Raw genomic sequence first — 15,644 nt, forward strand, 5'->3', positions numbered from 1 at the left:
ATCCCATGGACATAGGAGCCCACCGGGCTACAGTCCATGAGGTCGTAAAATGTCAGACATGACGGAGAACACACAAGAGGCCTCTTTCAAATATATACGATTTCTGAAGCTTCTTCTTCTTCCAAGTGAAATTAATCCTAGCTCTTCTGGGTGATACAAACTTTAGGTAAGAAAACTCCCCAGTCATTGCTCAGAGAAGGTTGTGGGTGATACAATTACAATAAAGGGTAGAAAAGAGAAGGGAGGGACTCCCAGGAGATTAAATATGGGAGAAAAGTATTAAAAGGAGGAGGAAAGAGAAACTGCAGCTACAGTCCCACAGTGTTAGTCCTGCTGAATATTAACAAAGTCCTTCTCTTTAATTTCAATATGTTACAAACATGAGACTGGGCATTGAGGAAACAATATGAAATGTTCCCAAACGCTGAACAATACAGGTGCAGTCTATGGTCTGAAACCTTCAGGGATTACTCCCTGTGCTGTGCTGGTTTTGTGTTGGAACACAAAAGATATCTCGCACCCAAGAGTCTCTGGGAGTTTAGAAACTTCAGAGCCTACATTCCTCTGTCTCGAGTGTAAAATTATCTTGCCCTCTGCCTGCTCTCTCCCTCGCTTTCTCGCTCTGACGACACTGTGGGAAATCTGAGAGACACGTGGTAATCTATTTGGGGAATAAGGCAAAGGTGTTGGAAAAACAGAGAGCATATTCCCTGGGAAACTATTTGAGTTCCACTAAGCAGAAAAATGTACAAACTCACTCCTAATTCACTCTGAAGTGGTGCATTTCAATTCCCTTGTAAAATACAGAAACACAAAATCGGAATGCGTCTCCCAGCAAGAGTTCTCTTTTGAGTGCTTCGGCCAAACAGAGGAAAACGAACACAACCACAGTGCACGGTAAATCCTAGTCTACAAAACACACAGCTCCCGCCTGTCAATTCCGCCGCCCCCCACCCCCACCCCCGCCGGAAAAAAAAGAAGCGCTATTGTGCTTTCTCCACAAAACTAAAATACTGTGAGAACTCAAACCAAAACAAGTACCTTTTCTCCAGTTCGCCCTTTGTTCCATGTCTCACTGAACTCAGCCCTATCCTCACCATCCTCACATCCTCAAGTCGTCATCCGCACATCGTCAAATCTAGAAATCCCACCACTGTCTTTCGCTCCTGCCGCTTCTGGACACCCACTCCCTGCCAGTCTTGCTTCTGTTCCTATCACTTCTTCCAGACTGGGGATCTGAAATAGACCTCACCTAGCTATCTGCCTGTCTGGAGCCGTCCTTCTCCTCATTCCTTAGCCTTTCTCCAGGACCATCTTTCCTCTCTCATCCTTTCTGTAAACCACCTCTCTAGCAGCCTGCCTCACACCTAGCTCAGTTGTGTCTCTGCTTGGCTCTGAATCCTGACATACATCTTCTGGGTCTGCACAACCAACACCACAAACGCTGTGACCTGCCACCGGTTCTCTGTGCTGTTCGTTTCTTGCCTTACACCTTTAGCATCTTCCTCTGCCGGAGGGATATAGGATCTTTAGCAGTTATTCCACCACCTACTCACTTGCTGGTGTTTGCAAAGCATTTCCCTCAGACTTCCCTCGGGATACAGTGGATAAGAATCTGCCTGCCAACGCAGGGGACATGAGTTCGATCCCAGGTCCCGGAAGATTCTGCGTGCCACGGAGCAACTAAAGCGCCAAAACTTCTGGAGCCTTCGCACCCTGGAGCCTGAACACTGCAACTCCTTAGCCTGTGTGTTGCAACTGAAGCCCACGTACCTAACGTCTATGCTCCACAACAAGGGAAACCACCACAATGAGAAACACACACATTACAACTAGAGTAGCTCCACTTGCCTCAGTTAGAGAAAGCCTGCACGCAGCAATGAAGAGCCAGTGCAACTAAGAGTAAATAAATAAATGTTTTTTAAGTATTTCTGTTCTAGAATATTCCACCAATCTCTAGCTCCAGATGGAAACTTCTTGAAATCTTATCCATAAGGTAAAACTCGGCTCCAAGAGACCTCCTCTATAATCCTTTCATAATTTCCCTAATTGAAATAAATGTTTCCCTTTCCTACACTACCCCATACATTCTGTACCTCCCAGTCAACACTTCCCACTTTCTGCTCTGTGCTGCAGACGATTAACCTCTCCGGACTTTCCCGTTAGATCGTAAGCTGCTGCGGGGCAGGGACCATGTCCCAGCAATGTTGGTGGGGTGAAGTATATGAGGCCTTGTTGGGTCAAGGCCAACTTCATCACCACAACCAAGCAAATAAGTAAAAGAAACTATTCTTTATCAGCAGAGTAACGTCCATGGCAGAGATATACACATTACATATCTTCAAAAGTGCCAAATTTTTATTGAAGTTATTAGTGTGTTTGTACTTCATAATGTGCTTAAGTGTTCTCACTTTTGAAATTACATATGATTGTGCTGACAAAGATTCAACGTTAAATCAGAATCACTAGGTGTTGACATCTTTTATTACAGAAAATTGTAGGAAGAAGCTGTAGTGTTCTAGCAAGATGAAGCACTTAAAGTCAAAAGTTCTTAGTTCAGATGGTGCCTCTTCACTTATGATCTACCTGGTCTTAAGTCCCAGGGACGGGGGAGCCTGGTGGGCTGGCGTCTATGGGATCACACAGAGTAGGACATGACTGAAGCAACTTGGCAGCAGCAGCAGCAGTCTTAAGCAAAGCCCTAAATGTTTTTGAGTCTTTTTTCTTGTCTGAAAAATGGGAGGGAAAATGCCTACCTAGCTTTTAGAGGTACAATGAACCAAGTAACAGATGTGGCAATAGTTTGTGAACTAAAAAAAATTTTTTACGAAGAATATATATTAGCATTATCCTAAATAAAAGGCATATCTAAGAACATACTTCAAACAATAGTCTTCATGTTTTAGATAAAGTAATGAAGTAGAAGATTGCTACCTAGTAACACTTGCGGACTGCCTAGTAATACTTGCAAAGATGGCAGTCCTGTCTAGGTCGAATTTTTTCTCACATTTTTATCAGAACTGAGTGTGTTTTTTTATCACAACTTGCAGATATAAATTGATAATTCATAGCTAGATAGATAGGTCTATTTCTCCCAGTTTTTCCAAAATCATGTAGGATATCCCAAGAAAACCTAACACACGACTTAATTCTGCCTAGTCTACTGCCTCAAAACATAGGACACATATACATCTTAATTCCCACAGGGATTCCACAAATCTTAACATTAGTTATACCATGATATCGAAGGAAAGAGATTAAGAGTAGGCAATAGTGGTAAATACCACTAAGAAATACCTTGGTTTGGATAAGAACCTGCTATATAGTCCAGAGAACTCTACTCAATACTCTGTAATGACCTGTATGGGAAAAGAATCTTTAAAAAAAAAAAAAGAATGGATATATATGTGTGTGTATAACTAATTGACTTTCCTATACATCTGAAACTAACACAATATTGTAAATCAACAAAAACTCTATAAACAATAGAAAAAAAAAGACTAGAGTTTCAACTATTCAGTGTTCTGTGACCCCAAAACAACATGCTATCATCCCTTAAAAAATATTAAGGATAAAGTCATATTTTCAACTGAATTATAACAGTATAAAACTTTTTAATTTTATGCTAATAAGAAACAATTTATAGTATTAAACTGGCTTTTAAAAAAACTATTGTGATTTTTGTCATCATATGGTTATTATAAAATTGTAAAATTATCATCTTTATCCCTTTAGCAAATAAATATAAGGTATATTAAAAGTTAACATGGGAAAGTTAAAAAAAAAAGAAGTACCTTGGAAAGTTTAGGCAGTATAGAGCTATTGTCGGTTAACAGGCTTCCAAATGACTGATAGTTTAACCTTTTGGGTGTCAAAGATTTCAAATACTTTTTAATGGTTTAAGTGATTTCTCACCTTCTCTACCTTGGTGAATAGAGTCTGCAGAGCCTCTTTCTAGTCTTCTAATCCATCATGCTTTCTAAAGTCTTCACCTTTGCCTAGGCCAGGTGTCCCCTACTATCCGGAATGAAATGATCCACCTTCTCCAGCTGCCAAACCCTATTCCTGCTGATCACCTCATTCTTCTGTAAAGTCATCTCTGAAACACTCAGAAAAGTTATTCACTCCCTGCTCTGTGTCTTTAGTAATCTTTCCTACCACGGTTTTAGCACTTACCACTTATGAGGTTGGTTTTCCAGGTAGCTCACTGGGTAAAGAATCTGCCTGAAATGCAGCAGATGAAGGAGACACGGGTTCAATCCCTGGGTTGGGAAGCGGATTCCCACGGACAGAGCAGCCTGGCGGGCTACAGTTCATAATGTTGCAAAGAGTCAGACACTACTGAAGCAACTTGGCATGCATGCACTTAAGAGTGCTACAATTGTTTCTGTAGACATCTGTTTCCAACACATTGTAAATTTCATTATGGTAGGATTTTAAGGGTTTTTCTATCTTTCTGAGCATAATATTGCCAAAGATGAGTACTTGGCATGTATATGGCAAATATTTAGAAATGTTTATTAAATGAATGAAGGTGTTGCTGCCAATGAAAATCAACTATTGTACTCATATTTAAGTAACATCACTGAGATTTATGTCTTACTTTTTTCTCTACTGAGTTTATATAGAATGGTTCATATTTCTATGCACTGCATTTTTTTTCTCCTCCCCTATGAATATTTTTCTCATGTACTTGAGATTCTCTATCTGTGGGTATAACCACTGTCCCTGTTTCCATGTTAATGCTCACTGTCTTGACTCTGCTATTCTGCTTCCTTCTCCCCATTCTGCTTAATATGTCTCTGGTCCTCTTTCTCTTGTTCTTATGAATTCTTGAAAGTTTGTTGGCTTGATGTTTCTTGACTTGGCATATTTCTTTATTTGGTTTTGATATTCATCATATGCTGATGGAAACACATCTTTCTACTAGGTAGAATTCTGACATATTAAATTAGAATCAATATATCATAGAAGTCTCCCTTTTTTCTGTCCCCACTGCATCCACCTTTGTTCTGGTTCTACCTGTTCACATATGAGCTATTATTGTAGCAGACTCCTAACATCTCAGTCTACAGCATATACTGCCTATTCTAATCAGAACACACATCAATTCTAGGTTGTTCTTCTTAAAACACTGCCTTCACTTTATTAATCTGATGCACACGAGCCCTGAACTTCCTTTTGACTATACCCTGGCATTCCAGATTCTCACTATATGACCATATTCTGCATTTCTCATTTCATTTCCTATTTCTCCACTCAAACTGTTTAGTGAGTTACTATGGTTTTGGACACCAGAGATGTTCATCTCAATAATCACACTGATATTCATACCCGTGTGGCCCCTCATTCATCCTTCGCTGGCCCTGTGACTAGATTTTTACCAGTGATCTATGGTGGAAGTCAAGCTGCAGGACTTTGAAAGCCAAGTCACAAGAAAGCTTAGGCTACCATCCTAAAGAAATCTGCTTCCTTTCCTAGGACAACTCCTATCTTTTTAACTTTTTGTTTTGTATTGGGATATAGCTGATGAATGGGCTTCCCTGGTAGGTCAGCTGATAAAGAATCCACCTGCAATGCAGGAGACCTCGGTTTGACTCCTGGGTTGGGAAAATCCCCTGGAGAAGGGATAGGCTACCCATTCCAGTATTCTTGGGCTTCCCTGGTGGCTCAGATGGTAAAGAATCTGTCTGTGATGTGGGAGACCTGGGTTCAATCCCTGGGTTGGGAAGATCCCCTGGAGGAGGGCATGGCAACCCACTACGGTATTCTTGCCTGGAGAATCCCCATGAACAGAGGAGGCTGGCAGGCTACAGTCCATGGGCTCTCAAAGAGTCAGACATGACTGGGCAACTAAGGACAGCACAGCGCATAGCCGATTAACAATGTGTGATATTGCACATGAACAGCAAAGGGATTCAGCCATACGTATACGTGTATCCATTCTCCCCCAAACTCCCCTCCCACCCACGCTGCCACATAATATTAACCAGAGTTCCATGTGCTATACAGTAGGACCTTGTGGGTTATCCATTTTAAATATCACAGTGTGTACAGGCAACCATAAGCTCATTCTCTAAGTCTGTGAGTTCATTTGTTCTGTAAGTTCATTGGTATCATTTCTTTTTATTCTTTTTAGATTCCACATATAAGGGAGGTCATACAATATTTCTCCTTCTCTAACTTACTTCACCCAATTTTATCCTAGCCCAAACCACAGCCTTATCTCCTAAGTCCTATGAACACTGAGGGGGCTGGGGGGTGGAAAAGTCCTTTTCACCTTGTCTTTCCAAATGTAATAACAGAGTTCAGGGAAAATGCAACCAAACCATCACCTGGTCTCCCAGACAGTAATCTTGGTTTGGCACATAAATCACACTAGAAAGTCACTTCCCTTCTCCAAGCCTCGGCTTCCCCTGTTGATTGTATGGAATCACTGTGAGCTGTCTTCCAGATTGTGGACCCATAAAGCTAGCCCTTCCAAGTTGATGGTCTCCAGCTTCAGATCTTAACTAGCTCAATTCTCACTGCCTTCTCCAGACTTCTGCTTCCAGTCAAGATGGAATAACAGGGACCAGATTTACCCTCCCATTTAAAACAAACCAAAAGTGGACAAAATACATGAAACAAAAGGTTTTCAATGTCAGACAACAAAGAATAGTTATTCCTGAGAAATAAGATGAGTCCTATGATTACCCAGCTTACTGGCTTGAGAGTGCACAGGGAGGAGGAACTCAGGCATAACCCAGCAACCAACTTGAGTTGAAGAGATGGAATTGAGAATTCAGAGACACCAAAGAGCTAGAATTAGAGGACAAAGTAAAAGACAGGAGTGAGCAGTCCAAAGAAAGAACCTTCAGAAAGTTTCAGATGGTCTCCCTGAAGTATTCAGCTGATCAGTGAATTAATAAGGAAGCTAAAATAAAGTCAAATATTTACCTTGTGCCATACACAAAAATCAATCCCAGTAAATTAAAGAAAAAAATTCAAGAAGTAAACCTTTAAAACTGTTAGAAAATAGAGAACATAGATATTAAAGTAGGGTGTTTTCCTAAGCAAGGCACTTAAAAGCACTCGCCATGAAGGAAAAATATTAATAAATTTGTGTACATTTAAATTAAACCTTCTGGACCACAAAAGACAATACAGTATATAAAATGGGACACTGATGCAAACCAGACACAGAGTGAAGATGTTCACAATCCATAAAACCAGTAAGAAATTTTGCTCAGACTATACAATAAAACCTGACTTTTCATTTTTTAAAAGACAACAACCTAGTAACAAAAAATGGGTAAATGATACCAAAAAGCAATTTACTTAGAAGTGGGATATATGCAAAATTTCTCAGGAAAATAAAACTGTGATAAAACACCATTTCACACTTAACTCATGAATGTGCACTCATTCATTCATTTTCTCACAGAATTATTGAAACACTACTAGATGCAATGCTGTGTTAGGCACATAGAAACACTCAAAAGATAAATAAATGACAATTATTTCATTTACTTTTTGTACTGGAATGAGAACTCAAAGATGGCAGGCACTGCTTTTTATTCCTCATTTTACCCCAACACATAGTACGGTCCTTGGCATTAAACAGGAAAGTATTTGAAAATAGAAAAATGACTGAAGAGCTTACAGAGTGGAGAGGAGGCTGGAAAGCAGTGAACCCTAATGCCTCACAAGGAGATCTGGAAATGTTCTCAGAGGAGCCAGATTTTGGAGGGCGTGTGGTTCTCTGGCACTTTGGTCAGACTAAAGAGTCAACATTTGAAATGGCCTTGAGGAAAAGCTTACCCTGGCACCATTTCTTTCTTTTTAAGTCAGCACAGAATATTCACCATACTACAACACACACACACACGCACACACTTAGCATACACACACATCTCAAACAACTATCTCCCTGATGGTAAAAGGCTTTAGCTTGAAAATGTCAGAATAGGGAAGAGGAAGAGAAGAATAAGGAATAAGGAAGACGAAAAATCAAAGCTACCTGCATCCGCACAACTTATTGTGATGCTAATGTGGCTTTACAGCTGGCTGTCTTAACGAGTCGCTAACAGAACTTCACTATTTCACTGTTTTCATTGGCACTACTACTTGCCCAGGGACTTCCCTCATGGTCCAGGGGTTAAGAATCTGCCAGCCAATGCATGGGACACAAGTTTGTCGACTGAAAAAATACGCCTGAAAGTAGAGTTATTTTATTTGGTGGGAATGCTTAGGACTCCAGGCCTGGGAGGCAGCATCTCAGTAGCTCTGAGAAAAAATGCTCCAAGGAGGCAGGAGGGGAAGGCAGGCTATATACAGGCTCTATAGGACTTTGCCACAAAAGGAGTCTGAACATCAAAGATCAGGTATCAGGTTAAGGAACGAGCATTCTATGTATGGGAAGACTCAAGCCTCTGGGCTCACTCAATTCATTCCTTTCCTTTGCTCCTCAGCTATCTGGGGCCACTCCGGTTTCCTTGTTTACCTTGCTTCTTGAATTTTCCCAGCCCCTCAGCAATCACCGAGGGGGCTGGCAGCATCCTCTGGATCACAGTTTTGGGAGCCCTCATTCACATTTGGAGGCCAGAAATCACTGACGGCTGTGACATTTCTCATTTATTGATATGGCAGGAGGCATTTTTCACAGGTTCAAATCCCTGGTCTAGGAAGATTCCACATGTCTTGGGGCAAACTAAGCCCAGGCACCACAAGTACTGAGCCTGCATACTCTGGAGCTGTGGTCCACTTCCCAACAAGGGAAGCCACTGCAATGGGGAGCCTGAGCACCACAACAAAGAGAAGCCCCTGCTCACTGCAACTAGAGAAAGCCCAGTCACGGCAACAGAGGCCCATTGCAGCCAAAAATAATTAACATTAAAAAAAAAAAAAAAAAAAACTTGCCCAAGAAGAAGAAAGTTGCAAATAACTTGTTAGTTCCAGAAACTTTATGAAAATCTCACTTTTGTGAAATCAAAATGTTCAGCTCTTCAGTCCAGTGACAGCTTACTCTCCAAGACCCTTCAAAGTTCTTGACTTCTACAATCCTATTAAACTATATTATCATGATCTGTATGTAAATTCCATGTACATTCCCCTCCCACAGTCCCCACACCATTATCCCCCAACTCCATCAACCTCCATGATCCCTCAAGGTTCAAAGAGCTGCCTAAAACCAGATTTCCATGCATTATGCTGCTGCTGCTAAGTCGCTTCAGTCGTGTCCGACTCTGTGTGACCCCATAGACGGCAGCCCAACAAGCTCCCCCGTCCCTGGGATTCTCCAGGCAAGAACACTGGAGTGGGTTGCCATTTCCTTCTCCAACGCCTGAAAGTGAAAAGTGAAAGTGAAGTCACTCAGTCGTGTCCAACTCTTAGCGACCCCATGGACTGCAGCCTACCAGGCTCCTCCGTCCATGGGATTTTCCAGGCAAGAGTACTGGAGTGGGGTGCCATTGCCTTCTCCCCCATGCATTATAAGGACTCTTAAGAAGTAGTGGCCTCCCTCACTGCTATACAGATAAACTCAGCTTTGTCTTCTCAACAGGCTGTTTGGGTAATATTGTCCAAGACCCAGCATTCTGTACTTCTCCTCTCCCTCCTTGTCCTCCTCATCATTATTATGAGAATGGATTGAGCCCTAACTATACACATCAGGCACTTGCTAAATATATTAGATACCTGATAATTACATCTCTTAACACAAATACACACAGAGATACACACAAGAGTATTTTTAAACAAATAAGTAAATTGTAGGCAATATATGCAAATGGGATTTCAAAATACCATCCAGAAAGGAGATTTATATTGTCCACTGTCTTTCTTCATTTAAAAAAAAAAAATGGGAGCCAAATGGGTTCAAGTCTAAAAGATGCTCTGGAGAAGAATTCCTTGGTGAATATTGCTCGCAGCATTGACCTTCAGGGTTCAGCTGGGTTGAGCTATTAAAAGAATTGCAACAATGGAAATAAGCATGAGCTTCTTTCTATAGGAAAGGGAGGTGACCTTGCAGAGTTAGCTGACGAAGTAGATGAAGATGGCGTTAGAAACATGAACAAAATAAAGGTAGGAAGTCTTTTAAGGAGGAGAAACAACACCTGCATTTTGCCTTTCACCTCTAAATAAAAAATAATAGATATTCCCTTGGCAAACTGAGGGAGGGAAAAGGGGTGACTGAGCTTTGCATCTGAAAGAATGTCAACCATATATTGTAATTTCACTTCTGCAACACCACAGTCTTGGCTTTGTGGCACTACCAGTAAAAATGCATTTTCAAGCAGCCCATCTGAACAGCCCCCAGCCTCTGCCTTAGTTCTCTTTTTCTGCTAAGAGCCACAAAGAGAAGGAGGCTGTGTAAGGAGGATGGACGGCAGAGCACTCCATCGGAGGAGGCCACACGCTAAATTAATCATGTTCCAGCCAGAATTTGCAATTCTTTGAGAGATGCTCAGGATGGTATGAAAAATTTAGAGGTAACAGAGAAAGGAGAGAGGTTGCGAAGCAGAAAGCTTCAGAGGGCACTTTAAATGTGAAAGATGCATTATAGTTCCTTACATGTGAGCAAGATAACTCACCTTACCCAGAAGGCAATAAATAAGGGCTGCATTCTCAAAAGGTGTGCCCTGTAAAGGGAGGCTCAAGCTGGAACTTAGAAATATCAGACTTGAGGGTCATTTTCAGTGATTAGCATATCTATGTAAAGTATCCACCTTAAATTGGCATCAGTTCGTCCATGTTAATAGGCAAGGATGATGTCAGTCTGGAATGACAAGCTCTGTTTAAGGAGATCCAAGTACTAGTGCTCAGATGAGTTTGGGAAGTTTTTTATTATCGTTATTTTAATGTAGATTTCCCCCTCTCTTTCTGCTATTAGCTAGCTTTATTGCTGAATCCCAAGATCTCTACTTTGTGTCGTAGACTTTACCACTGGTTTGTTGTTGTTGTTGTGAAGCAGGCAAACGTGGTCTCTCTAAATGTTTTTTCATCTCAGAAATTAAATAAAACCCCTGATCCATTCACCCCTTTCATCCATAAATGAAAGGGACAAAAGGTATTTTTTAGGAACTGTTTTTCAGGAGACACTCTTGATTTTTCATGTTTATTTTTAAAAAGGAATAGAAAAATAAACACCTAACTACAATGAAAAGGAACTTCTCATGAATGCAATACAATTTAGGGCAATATTCCATGACCGTTGTAAGAAAAACAGTGTCCTTTTTTTCCTCAGGACACTTGGGTAATAGCCTTCGAGAAGTATTCTGTGACATTTCATTTCTGATTCCATACATACCTCTATCTATTTATACTGCAGTTTCCATTCTCATAGTAGGAAGTAGCTTCCTAATGACCACAGACTACAACAAGCTTCAGACTTAGGAAATTATGATGCCTCTTCCCTTCATTGCAGATGGCATATCAGACGCTCACGAGATAAGAAAATCCTATGGTTAAATCTTCTTATCCCCTTATCCTCACAGAGGTGCTGACCGCCCAGGCCTTCTGACACATTCTCCCTTCCTGACTCAACAATTTAGTCCCATCCCTTCCCCATTATTGAAAGAAATTTTCCTGCCCCAAATCTCATTTTCTTAACTCTGACTTCAACCAACAGCTAAAATTGCATTCCCTGCAAGCTGTTAATAATGACTGACAAGAAGCCTGAAATGCAATCTAGGTCCCCCCTCTCAGGAGCTCAGGTATTCTTTGGTTGTAAAGATATATTTTCCTTTTATCATCATTCAATGTTCTATGGGTTTCTGGTTCTTTATATTACTTCCATCCCAAACAATGTACTTTTTTGACTCTTTCCCCTCTGCTGTCCCCTATTTCCAAGGGACTTGCCCACTCCTCCCAGTGAGATGTGAATGGCACATAACAAGTTGCTCCTAACGCAGCTCATCACTTCCAGTCACTGAAGACGGCCACTCCTGGCCACTTAAGAGCAGCCCTCAAAACTGCTGATCTGAATGAGAAAAAGGAAATGAGTCTTACTTAGCTCTGAGCTTTCTTTTAGTTCCTCCAATGCACCACTCAACTCAACTGCATGAAGCTGCTCCCCATTTTCCTGGGACAGTGCTCCATCCCTATAAGCTCAACATGTAACTTGGTCCCATGCTTCAGGTCTCATCATAAACTCTGTGATGTTAGGGAGAACTTTGCTAACCTTTACACATACACTTTAAGTTAGCATGCTGTGTGTTATACTCTCGTAACTTCCAGTACTACTTGGAAGGCAGCCAGTACAACTGATCCAGCTTCTGTAACAACACCATCACTGAATCAGACTGTCTTCCAAAGATCACAGGGTCTGTTTCATTGTTGTTTTGCCAGTGGCTAGCACATTTATCAGGGAGAAGGTAATGGCATCCCACTCCAGTACTCTTGCCTGGACAGTCCCATGGACGGAGGAGCCTGGTGGGCTGCAGTCCATGGGGTCACTAAGAGTCGGACACGACTGAGAGACTTCACTTTCGCTTTTCACTTTCATGCATTGGAGAAGGAAATGGCAACCCGCTCCAGTGTTCTTGCCTGGAGAATCCCAGGGATAGGGGAGCCTGGTGGGCTGCCATCTATGGGGTCGCACAGAGTCGGACTCAACTGAAGCAACTTAGCAGCAGCAGCAGCACATTTATCAAATGACTGAATAAAGGCAAGGATCATGTTTGATTCTTTCTTATACCTGCCATAACATCTAGAATATAACTGAAATATAATAATTAACATTTAATAAAATGCTCATGCATTCGATGCAGGAATAAGAACCCTGAGGGTCAGCTGAATTCTGCACTACCACTCCCCCCACCCAAATCAAATGGGAAAAGCCTCCCTACAATGGTTGTTGCCTGATCTCTCAGTGGGTTTCTTGCCTTATTTCTTGGCTCAGATAAAAGCTAGAAAGAACAGCAACACACAGCAGAGACCAAACTGACATAATCAGAAGTAACATTCTTGGGAATTCCCTGGCGGTCCAGTGGTTAAGACTCCACAGTTTTCACTGCCAAGGGCACAGGTTCAAGCCCTAGTTGGGAAATTTCCCACAAGCCTTGCAGCATGGCCAAAAAGTAATAACATTCACTTCTCATTTTCTTTCAACTTCTACTGTTGAACACACTCCCCAAGAGGGAAAGATCACTGGAAGCACAGACATTAAAAAGAGTCACGCTGATACGTTTCTTTACAATCTGTATGCTATTGAAATTCCCATTCATGAATATGTGGCTAATATTGACTAATGGGAAATGTAAAAGGAAGAAAGTTAAGGCTTTTTTTTCAAAGCATATCCATTGAAATTAGGGTCATATGTAAGAAATTTGTTTAAAATTTTTTCTGAGCCACGTCCAAAACTCCAGAGGGCATATTAAATAATGAAAGTGCAAACTATTGGGATTTGGTGCTGGTGGGTATGTTGGCACAGTACATACTTCCCCGGATGGTTTAAAAAATTAAGGAATTTTTTTTCTCTTCCTTTTTCTAGTAATCTCCAAAATTAAAACAGTTTTCTTTTCTTTGTGGAATAATACAAGCTAAAGAAATTATACTCTAATAGTTTCATTCAATGACTTGAAAAGTCATGAAAATGCTTGTTTGGGAAGTTGCCTATACAGAAGCAGAAAGAAAGGACCATAACAAGAAGGTTAAAAGAGAAAGAGAGAGAGAGAGAGAGAGAGAATATATATATATATATTCCAAGGATTGTCACAATCTGATCTGCATAAATAAAAGATAATGGCTTCAGTGAGCTGGCCAACCTTTTTGTGGACTGATCGGTCTGTGGAGAGCCATGTCTGAGAGGCTGCAGGTCATTATGGCAGGATAAAGCCTATTTCTCATTTATATTAAGGAATCTTGCCTGTTAAGGGCTTGATTTGGACCTCAGACACAAATGCTCACAGGGCTGCTCACCTAGTTAAGTCAATTGCTCCATATGCATTCTCTCCCTAATACACACACAGAGTGTATCATTCACAAGTCAACCATTACCTCTAATGTTCTTTTCTTGATTTAGCAAGGATAACAGTTAGGTAGATAAGAAGGACTCAAATTGGGGGAATTGGATCATAAAATTTGTACTTGACATAGAAAGTTTTTCCTAATGTTGTGTAGAAAATGCTAATTTCCTCCCCCTTAGACAAGACTTGCTGCATCAAGAAAAGAAGATAAAATGGTTTCCCTTTTTTGCTTTATATGTTTGATTCACTTTGTTATCAAGTGAGATGATTATTCCAAGATGCATTTTGAGATATAAGCAATGGAAAAGTTTGCATTAAAAAAAATCCAGATAATTACATTAAACAAAGCCTGACTACAAGAATGGATAAACATTGAATAAGAAACCAAAGGAAGTCCCCTTGGGCCCAAAGGGCAACCATGAGTAGAGTTGAAAGTCTTCCTTAGACTGGACCTCATTAGGTGACTATAGCTTTGTGAGGCCCCCCACCTAATAGGTCTGCAGGTTGGGAATTTCAATGTGTCACTTCACCCAGGCACAATCAGACCCTCCTGAAGTGATTTACATCAACAACAATAAAAAATAATAATGATTTGGACACTAATTTCCAAATAAAATGACAATGGATTAATTTATGAGGCAATAATTTTATGACACAGAAAAGTTCTAGACAGAAGATTAGAGCTCTGGCCTTGACCTACCTATTAATGTTTCCAACTCTGAGATTCTTTGTGAATCACTTGGTATTTTAGATGTTGATTTTTCTAATCATAACGGAAAGGTAATAAGAGTTAATTCAAACACATGAGAAAACAGTTCAATAGATAAATGGGCAAAAGACAGGGATGGAAGAGAGTATAGTACAGTGCTCTTCTCAAAAAATGCCTGGAAAACTTGAGAGTCTCCAGATCTAAAAATAATGGGGACGCTCCTACCAAGACAGGCTTCCCAGGTGGCACAGTGGTACAGAATCCACCTGCCAATGCAGGAAACAAGAGTTCGATCCCCGGGTTGGGAAGATCCCCTGGAGAAGCAATGACAACCTGCTTAAGTGTTCTTGCCTGGAAAATTCCATGAACAGATGAGCCTGGAGGGCTACAGTCCGTGGAATTCACAAAGAATTGGACATGACTGAGCATTTACACACACACACACACACACACAAACCCCTACCCCTTGTACCAAGAAGTCCCATGGCATAAATGTTAGGATTATCTGAAAGTGTATGAACAAAAGGCTCACTTTGCAGAGTACTGCTAAATCTGTGACCAGACTCAGGAGAGATCATAAGCATTACATGGAAAGAAAAGTGAAAGTGAAAGTCACTCAGTCACGTCCAACTCTTTGCAACCCCAAATTCTCCAGGCGAGCATACTGGAGTGGGTAAGCTTTCCCAACCCAGGGATCAAACCCTGGTCTCCAGCCTTGCAGGCTGATTCTTTACCAGCTGAGCCACAAGGGAAGCCCAACAAGGTAAGGTACTGCCTCAACCAAATGCTTTTATTGAGAATGCTAGTGCCCGCTAGGGGAAAATTTAGAGACTGGGGAGGAGGTTAGTTGTTTCAGTGACTGGCACGCTACTGGCGTTTAGTTAGCAGGGGGCAAGGGTACTGTGGCTTAAAATGCACGAGACTTTCTAGGATGGTAACTGCAAAGCAAATACAAGAAAAATCATGGTTTGTTATGATCAGAGTTT

This window comes from Bubalus kerabau, chromosome 12, assembly GCF_029407905.1.
Source record: "Bubalus kerabau isolate K-KA32 ecotype Philippines breed swamp buffalo chromosome 12, PCC_UOA_SB_1v2, whole genome shotgun sequence".
In the NCBI taxonomy this organism is placed as follows: Eukaryota; Metazoa; Chordata; class Mammalia; order Artiodactyla; family Bovidae; genus Bubalus; species Bubalus kerabau.